Source organism: Vombatus ursinus, unplaced genomic scaffold (assembly GCF_900497805.2).
Source record: "Vombatus ursinus unplaced genomic scaffold, bare-nosed wombat genome assembly UNPS02000582.1, whole genome shotgun sequence".
In the NCBI taxonomy this organism is placed as follows: Eukaryota; Metazoa; Chordata; class Mammalia; order Diprotodontia; family Vombatidae; genus Vombatus; species Vombatus ursinus.
The window spans coordinates 14,587,981-14,598,417 of record NW_020940360.1 but is presented as its reverse complement, the minus strand read 5'-3'; positions in this window follow the sequence as shown (position 1 = coordinate 14,598,417).

Sequence of the window (10,437 nt, the reverse complement as noted above, 5' to 3'; positions counted from 1 at the left end):
TAAAAATCACTAATAATAAAGGGGGGATGCAAACTGAATTAAATTTGTTTCATCTCACAGCCATTCCATTGTCAAAGATGAGAAAAGGTAAAATTATAATTAGTAGAGGAGCTGTGGGAAAGCAGGAACATTAATGTATTGTTGGTGGAGCCGTAAGTGGTTCAACCCTTTTGGGAAAAAAAAATTAAACTATATTCAAAATGCAACAAGAGTGTGCATACACCTTGACTCAGCAATGCTACTGTTATACCCAAAAGAGATCAAAGAAAGGGACAAAGGAAACATACGTACTAAAATATTTATAGCAGCGCTTTTAGCTGTAGCCAAAAACAAGAAAATAAATTGAATGTCCATCAATTAGGGAATGGCTGAACCAATTATGGAATATTAATGTAGCAGAATGTTATTGCTGTTAAAAATGATGAAAGAGATGCATTCAGAGAAACTTAGAAGGATTTTTATGAAATGATGGAGAATGAAGTGAGTATAAGCAAGAGAACAATTTATACTATTACTACATTGTAATGGAAAACAACTATGAAAGACTTAAGAATTATGATCAATGTAGTGACAAATAACAACTCCAGAAGGCTGATGAATCGCATTTCCCACCTCTTGGCAGAGAGGTAACACACTGCAGGTACAGAATACATTTTCAGACACAGCTTATTTGTGGGTTTATTGAACGTTCACTATACTTCAAGGGAAGGATTTTTATCGACCTGAAGGAGGGATAAGGAAAAAGAGATAGAATGATAGTGATAAAAACAAAAGAAGAAAAAATATATAATTGTCGGATCATTAAAAAAACAGAAGAAAGCAGAAAGATGTTCAAAAGGGGAGACAGATAAGCAAGCTGGACCCAGCATTTTAAATCTGAACTATTAAAAAAAAAACTGTATGTAGTGGAGCTATCCTCTTTCTATGGTCTTCTTTGTACAGGGAAATGTTGGTGTCTGTTACATCTGTTAAGTTTTCAGTAATAAAAAAAGATAATTTTTTTAATTTGAAATTTAAATCTCTTGGAGTTGAATGCTCAATTCAAAACAAAAGATTGGAGAAAAAAATGTAGATGACCTTCCAACAAGCAAAATTTGGTTTGGGAAGAGGGGTGATTGCAGTGTGAAAAGGAGAAACAAATTATCTTATATGAATGTTATAGAGTACTATTGTGCTATAATAAATGAGGAAATACATAGTTTCAAAGAGACATGAAAAGGTTTGTATGAACTGCAGCAGTGAGAAGTAAGCATAAAATGCAAAACTTATAACATCAATATTATTAAAATGAGCAATTCTGAGGACTTTCATAAACTGAATTTATATAATAACAATGTTATAAAATAACTTTGAAAGCTGTAAGAACCATGATCAATACAATGAGCATCCAAAATTCCAGAGGACCAATAATCAATCATGTTATCACCTTCTGAAAGTGAAGTGGCAAATTCATGGGGGAAAAGCCAAGATGGCAGGGTAAAGACAGGGACTTGCCTGAGCCCTTTCAAATTTCCCTCCCAATAACTTTAAAATAATGCCTCATAATGAATTCTGGAGTGGTAAAACAAATGAAAGTATGAGGTAAAACAATTTTTCCAGCCTAAGGCAACTTAGGTCTGCAGGAAAGATCTGCCTCACTGAGGTAAGCATGGATTATGGTCCAGCTCATGCCACCAACAAGCCAGTAGGCCTTGAGGGCAACTGAATTGGCAGTGGTGGTTTCTGGAGCTCGCAGCCCACAGATTGTAAAGGGGTTGGACCACTAGTCAGGAGGAGATTACAAGGGACCCTTTGCTGGAACTGGGTGCAAGAGTCTGTTGCATTAGGCATTCACAGTTTAGGTCAGAGTCCCAGGGCAAAGAGGAGCAGTAGCATGCTAGAACATATAACCACAGAGGAGTGGAGGCCCTGGTCACAGTTCCAGAGCAGGAAAGAATGTTTGTGGTCTCTCATGGACTGGAACACAGTCCAGAAGAGCGGTTATCACACATCTCCTTAGATCATACCACCTTGAAAGAACTGAAAACTCACAAACTTCAAGAACTAACTCTGAAAACGACAGCATGAAAAGCCTTAAGCTTGGAATAGTGCCCCCTCCACCCCAGGAGTAGAGCCCAACTTAACATAAAGTAAACATAAAGAAATAGACTGGAAAATGAGCAAATAAGAAAAAAAAAAAAAAAAAAAAGAACCTGACCACAGAAAGTTACTGTAGTGACAGGGAAGATGAAAACATATCAAGAAGACAACAAAATCAAAACAGCAACATCCAAAGCCTCAAAGAAAAAAAACTGAATTGATCTCAGGCCCAAAAGGAACTCCCAGAAGATCTAAATAAGGATTTTTAAAATCATATAAGGGAGGTAAAGGAAAAATTGAGAAAAGAAATGAGAGTGTTACAAGAAAACTATGAAAGTGAGTCAACAGTTTGCTAAAGGAGGCACAAAAAAAAACTTGAAAAAATAACAACTTAAAAAAAACAGAATAGACTAAAAGGTAAAAAGAAGTACAAAAAAATCAATTGTAGAGGAAAAACTTCCTAAAAAGCAGAATAAGCTAAATGGAAAAAGAGGTACAGAAGTTCACTAAAGAAAATAACTCCTCAAAATTTAGAATTGGGCAAGTAGAAGTTACTAACTTTGTGAGACAATAAGAAACAATGAAACAAAATCAAAAGAATGAAAAAAGAAAAAATGTAAAATAGCTCATTGGAAAAACAACTCACCTGGAAAATATATCAAGGAGGAAGAATTTAAGAATTATTGGGCTACCTAAAAGCAATTATCAAAAAAAGAGCGAGAGCCTAGACATCATATTTCAAGAAATTGCCAAGAAAAACTGCCCCCAAAATTTAGAATGCGATGATAAGATAAAAATTGAAAGAATCCACCAATCATCTCCTAGAAAAGATCCCAAAATAAAAACTCCCAGTAATATTATAGCCAAATTCCAGCTCCCAGGTAAAGGAGAAAATATTGCAAACAGCCAGAAAGAAAACAATTTAGATATTATGGAGCCATAGTCAGGTTATCACAAGATTTAGCAGTTTCTATATTAAAGGATCATCATATCATATTCATATCAAAGGCTTGGAATATGATATTCTGAATGGCAAAGGAGCTAGGCTTACCACCAAAAATCACCTACTCAGCATGGACATTTACTGAAATAGAGGACTCTTAAGCACTCCTGATGAAAAGAATAAAGATGAATAGAAAATTTGATTTTCAAATACAAGATTCAAGAAAAACATAAAAAAGGTAAACAGGAAAGAAAAATCATAAGGGATTCAATAAGTTTAATCTGTTTATATTCCTACATGGTAATATGATACTGGTAACTCCTAAGAACTTCGTCATTATTAGGGTGGTTAGAAGGAGTATACATAGACAGAGGGCATGAGTGTGAGTTGACTATGATGTGATAACTAAAAAAATAAAACTAAGGGATGAGAAAGAAAGATGATTATGATGATATAATAACTGAAAAAAATGAAAGAGGTGAGAAAGAGGAATGCACTGGGAGAAGGGCAAAGGGAGTGGAAGAATGGGGCAAATTATCTCACATACAAGAGGCACAAAAGAGCTGTTATGGAGGAAGGGAAGATGGGGAGGTGGCACACAATGCTTGAACTTACTCTCATCAGGATGGGCTCAAAAAGGGAATAGCACACATTCAGTTGGGTATAGAAATTTATCTTACCCTGCAGAAATTTTGTAGGGGAAGGGGATAAGAGAAGGGAGGAGAGACAAAAGGAAGGGCAGATTGGGGGAGGTGATGGTCAGAAGCAAAACACTTTTGAGGAGGGACAGGGTGAACAAAGAGAGAGAAGAAACAGGCAAAAAAATAGGATGTAGTGACATACACAGTGAATCATAAAAAAAATTTACAGTAAGTTTCTCTGATAAAGGCCTCATTTCTCAAAAATTTAAACAACTGAGTCAAATTCATGAAAATGTAAGTCATTCCCCAATTAATAAATGGTCAAAGGATATGAATAGGTAGTTTTCAAACAAAGAAATAAAAGCTACCTACAGTCATATGAAAAAATGCTCTAAATCTCTATTGATTAGAGAAATTCAATTAAAACAAATCTGAGCTGGGACCACACACCTATCAGATTGTCTAATATGACAGAAAAGAAAAATAACAAATGTAGAAGAGGATGTGGCAAAATTGGGACACTAAAGCATGGCTAGTGGAGTTGTGAACTGATCCTACCATTCTGGAGAGCAATTTGGAACTATGCCCAAAGGGCTATAAAAACTGTGTATATCCTTTAACCATGATACCACTACTAGATCTGTATCCCAAAGAAAAGTTTTAAAAAAGGAAAAGGACCTGTATGTACAAAAATATTTATAGCCACCCTTTTTGTGGTAGAAAAGAATTGGAAATTGAATGGATACCAATCAATTGGGGAACTGTTGAAGAAGCTGTGGTATCTGATTGTGATGGAACACCATTGTGCTATAAGAAATAATGAGCAGGATGCTTCCAGAAAAACCTGGAAAGACTTACATGAACTAATGCAAAATGAAGTGAGCAGAACTAGGAGAACAGTGTACATAATAACAGCAATGTTGTGTGATGATCAACTGTGAATGACTTAGCCATTCTGAGCCATACAATGATCCAAGACAATTCCAAAGGACTTATTATGCAACATGCTATCCACTTCCATAGAAAGGACTGCTGGAGTCTGAATGCAGATTAAAGCACACTTTTTAACTCTTTATTTTTCTTGGTTTTTGTATTGGTCTGTGTTTTCTTTTTTTTTAACAGTATTTTATTTTTTCCCTAATTACATGTCAAGACAATTTTTAGCATTCATTTTTACAAGATTTTGATTTTCAAATTTTTCTCCCTCACTCTCACCCTCCCCTAAAGGAGGAGGTAGACAATGAGATATAGGTTATACATGAGCTATCATGTATAACATTTCCATATTTGTCACAGTTGTTAAAGAAGAAACAGATCGAAAGAAAAAAACACACACACAAAAAGAATAAAGTAAAAAATTTATGCTTTGATCTACATTCAGAGTTTATAGTTAATCAGCTGGATGTGGATAGCATTTTCCTTTGTGAGTCTTTTATACTTGTCTTGGATCATTGCATTGTTGAAAAGAGTTGAGTCATCCATAATTGATCATCACACAGTATTGCTGATACTGTGTATAATATTTTCCTGGTTCTGCTCATTTCACTTTCCATTAGTTTGTACAAGTCTTTCCAGATTTATCTGAACTCTGCCTGTTCATCTTTTTTTATTGCACAATAGTATTCCATTACCTTCATATACCACAGCTCAATATACCATATGCCCAATCAATGGGCATCCCCTCAATTTGCAATATTTTGCCACCATGAAAGGGCTGCTATAAATATTTTCGCATATGTAGGTCCTTTTCTCTTTGGGATCACTTTGGGATACAGACATAGTAGTGGTATTGCTGGATCAAAGAGTATGCACAGTTTGGTTGCCCTTTGGGCATAGTTCCAAGTTGCTCTCCAGAATGGTTGGATTAGTTCATAACTCCACCAAAAGTGCATTAGTGTCCCAATTTTCCCACATCCTCTCCAATATTTATCATTTTTCTTTTTTGTCATATTAGCCAATCTGATAGGTGTAAGGTGGTATCTCAAAGTTGTTTTAATTTGTATTTCTCTAATCAAAAGTTATTTAGAGCACTTCTTCATATGCCTATATATAGCTTTGGTTTCCTCATCTGAAAACTACCTGTTCATATCCATTGACCATTTATCAGTTGGGAAATGGCTTGTATTGTTATAAATTTGATTCAGTTCTCTATATATTTGAGAAATGAGGCCTTTATCAGAGACACTTGCTATAAAGATTGTTTTCCAGCTTTCTGCTCTGCATTGGTTTTGTTTGTACAAAAGCTTTTTAATATAATATAATCAAAATTATATGTTTTCTATTTTGTAATGCTCTCCATCTCTTGTTTGGTCATGAATTTTTCCCCTCCCCATAGATCTGACAGGTTGACTATTCCTTGAAGTATTCCTTTCTGTTCCAATTCAGTTTTCTCCAAAGATCTATCATATCTAACTTTTCTAATATTCTATTTACTTCTTTAGTTTCTTTCTTGTTTATTTTTTGGTTAGATTTATTGAGTTGTGAGAGGGGACAGCTGAGGTCCTCCACTAGTATAATTTTACTGTCTCTTTCTGTAACTCATTTAACTTCTCCTTTAAGAATTTGTATGCTCTCATATGAAAAAATGCTCTAAATCACTATTGATTAGAGAAATGTAAATCAAAACAACTCTAAGGTGCCACATCACACCTATCAGATTGGCCAACATGACAAAACAGGAAAATGATAAATGTTGGAGAAGATGTGGGAAAATTGGAACACTAATGCATTGTTGGTGGAGTTGTGAAATGATCCAACCATTTTGGAGAGCAATTTGGAACTATGCCCAAAGGGCTATAAAAATGTGCATACCCTTTGACCCAGCAATAGCACTTCTAGGGCTGTATCCCAAAGAGATCATAAAAATGGGGAAAGGACCCATATGTACAAAAATATTTATAGCAGCTCTTTTTGTGGTGGCAAAGAATTGGAAATTGAGCGGATGCCCATCAATTGGGGAATGGTTGAGCAAGTTGTGGTATATAAATGTAATGGAATATTATTGTGCTATAAGAAATGATGAACAGGCAGACTTCAAAAAAACCTGGAAAGACTTGTATGGTCTGTGGCTGAGTGAAGTCAGCAGAACCAGAAGAACATTGTACACAGTTAACAGCCATGTTGTGCAATAACTAATATTGATAGACTTAACTCTTCTCAGCAATGCAAGGATCTAAGACATCTCCAAAGGCCTCATGATGGAAAATGCTATCCACATCCAAAGAAAGAACTATGGAGATTGGATGCAGATCAAAGCATACTATTTGCTATTTTTTTCTTCTGTTGTGTTTTGTTTCCTCTTTCTGGTGGTTCCTCCTTTTGGTTCTAATTCTTACTTACATCACTTATGTGAAAATATGTTTAATAGGAATGTATATGTATAGCCTATATCAGATTGCATGCTCTCTTGGGGGGAGAGGTAGGAAGGGAGGGGGAAAAAAATTTGAAATTCAAAAGCTTATGGAAGTGATTGTTGATAAATTTGTTGATAAAAATAAAATGTTGATAAACAAAATAAATTAATTTTTAAAAATTAAATTAAATTAAACAAAAAGAATTTGGATGCTCTACCACCTGGTGTACACACACACACACACACACACACACACACACACACATATATGTATACAGACATATGTGTGTGTCTGTTTAGTATTGATATTGTTTCACCGTCTATGGTACCTTTTAGCAAGATGTAGTTTCCTTCCTTATATCTTTTAATTAGGTCTATTTTTGCTTTTGCTTTTTCTGATATCATGATTGCTACCCCTGCTTTTTTTTAACTTCAGCTGAAGTATAATATATTCTGCTCCAGCCCTTTACTTTTACACTGTGTGTATCTCTCTGCTTCAAGTGTGTTTCTTGTAAACAACATATTGTAAAATTCTAGGTTTTGATCCTCTCTGCTATACATTCGTTTTTATGGGAGAGTTAATCCCATTCACATTCACAGTTATGATTAGTCCTATTCTGCTGTCCTATTCTTCCTCTCATTTATCCTCTCACTCCTTTCACCTTTTCCCTCCTCCACAGTGTTTTGCTTCTATCTACCACCTCCTCTGATCTGCCCTCCCTTCTGTCAGTCCCTACTGCCCCACCCCTTTACTTGATCTCCTCCCTTCCTACTTTCCTGTTGGGTAGGATAGATTTCTATATTCAACTGATTGTGTATATTACTCCCTCTTTGAGCCAATACTGATTAGAGTAAGATTCAAACAATGCTCATTGCCCACCCTTCCATCTTTCCCTCTACTGGGTCCTTTGAGCCCCAAACTAACTCTCCCTTACTTCTGTACCCAGTGTACTCCCTTTCTCATCCCTTAATATTTTTATGTCACTCCCTCAAATTCACCTTATAGCTATACCCTCTATGTATATTCCTTCTGGCTGTACTATTAGTGACACAATTTTTAAGAATTACTAGTATCATTTTTCTGTGTAGGGATTAAATAGTTTAACTGTTGAATCCCTTATGTTTTCTTTTCCCTTTTTACCTGTTTTTGCTTCTCTTGGGTCTTGATATTGTATGTCAAGTTTTTGGTTTAGTTCTGGTCTTCTCCTTATGAAAGGAGAAATCTTTCTATGTCATTGAATGACCATTTTTTCCCTTGATGTATTATGCTTAGGTGAGTGATTCTTGGTTGTAGTTCTAGCTCCTTTGGCTTCCAGAATATCACATTTCATGACCTCTGATCTTTTAAAGTTGCAGCCACTAAGTCCTAAATTCTGATTGTGACTCCCCAGTATTTGAATTGTTTCTCTCTGGCCACTTGTAGTATTTTTCCTTGACCTGATAGTTCTGAAATTTGGCCATAATATTCCTTGGAGTTTTTATTTTGGGATCTCTTTCCTGAGGTGATCAGTAGATTTTTTCAATGCCTAGTTTGCTTTATGGTTCCAGGACACCACAACAGTTTCCCTTGATAACTTCTTGAAAGACGCTGTCCAGGTCCTCCTTTCCATTATGGTTTTCAGGTAGTCCAATGATTCTGATATTGTTTCTCCTGAATCTACTTTCCAGGTCAGTTGTTTTTCCCATGAGGTATTTTACATTTTCTTCCATTTTTTTCCTTCTTTTGAATGTGTTTGATTGATTCTTGATGTGTCAGAGTCATTAGCTTCCACTTGTCTAATTCTAACTTTTAAGGTGTTGTTTTCCTTAATTAGCTCTTGTACTTTCTTTTCCATTTGGCCAATTGTACTCTTTAAGGAGCTGTTTTCTTCAGTGGATTTTTGTATCTCCTTTTCCATTTCGCCGATTCTACTTTTTAAGCAATTTTCCAAGCTGTTGAGTCTTTTCATAATTCTCTTGGGTCACTGTCATTCCTTTTCCCAATTTTTCTTCTACCTCTCTTTTATAATTTTAAGCTCCTTTTTCATGTCTTCTATGATTTCTTTCTGGGCTTGAGACCACTTCCCATTTTTCTTTGGGGTTTTGCCCATAGGTATTTGACATTGTTGTCCTCTGCTGAATTTGTGTCTTAATCTTCCCTGTCACCATAATAACTTTCTATGGTCAGATTCTTTCTGTGTTGTTTTTACCCATCTTTTTTTGGCCTTTTCCCTTTCTTTTAAATTTGAGCTCTGCTCCCAGGGTGGAAGGGTCTCTGTCTCAGGCTTTTTGTACCAGTGGTTGCTTACCTGGTACCTCACTTATGTTGCCCTCAAGCCTGTAGGGGGCCCTCATGTTTGGTGCTGTGCTGAAGGGGTGAGGTGGGGGAGAGCTGGTGCTGTTGGAGGCCCTAGGGGTCTGGCAACTTAATCTGTTGCTGAGCTAAGTTCCTAGTGTGGGTGTCTGGCATGTAGAGTCCAAGACAATGTTTCTGCATTTCCCTCGGGCTACTCTGAAGCACTGTGGTGGTCTGACCACTGACTGCCTGTTTGCCCAGAGCTATGCTGAAGCAGGTAATAGTTCTCAGAACTGAAGTCTGACAGTTACCGTGGCTTTCCTGAGGTATGTGGGGGGTCCTGATGTTGGCATTTGCCTGCTCCACTACACAGGGGTTCAGGATCTCCTGCTGGTTTGCTAAGGTGGGGCTTTCTACTGTCTTGTTGGGATGCTTCCTGCCCTAAATTGCCCTCCCCTTTTACCTGAATGAGACAGACTTTTCTTGTTTGTTTTTGGGTTTTTTGTTTGTGTGTTTGTTTTGGTGAGGTAATCAGAGTTAAGTGACTTGCCCAGGGTGACACAGCTAGTAAGTGTCAAGTGTCTGAGGCTGGATTTGAACTCAGGTCCTCCTGACTCCAGGACTAGAGCTCTATCCACTGTTCCACCTAGCTGCCCCTGAGACAGACCTTTCTTGCCAATCATCCAAGTTTCTTGACCTAAAAGATTGCTTCATCCCATCTTTTTGCTGGTTCTGCTGTTCTAGGATTTGATTGGGGGCACTCTTTTATAGTTGTTTGGAGGTAAATATGGGAGACTTACTACTTACTCTGCCATATTGGCTCCCAGAAAGTTGAACCTCTGCATTTTCTTTCACAAAATGATTAATATGAAAATATGTTTTGCATGACTGCACATGTGTAACCTATTTCAAATTGCTTGCCTTCTCAATGAAGGGGAATAAGAGAAGAGAGGCAAAGAAAGAATTTGGAACTCAAAATTTTAAAAAACAAATGTTAAATATTGTTTTTGCATATAATTAAAAATAAAATATTTTTAAAAAGAAGTGGTAGATTCAGGGCAAAGAATAAAAAATATTTTGGGGGGCATGGACAGCAAGAAAATTCATTTGACTATGCACATTAGTTACAAGGGATTTCTTTTTACTT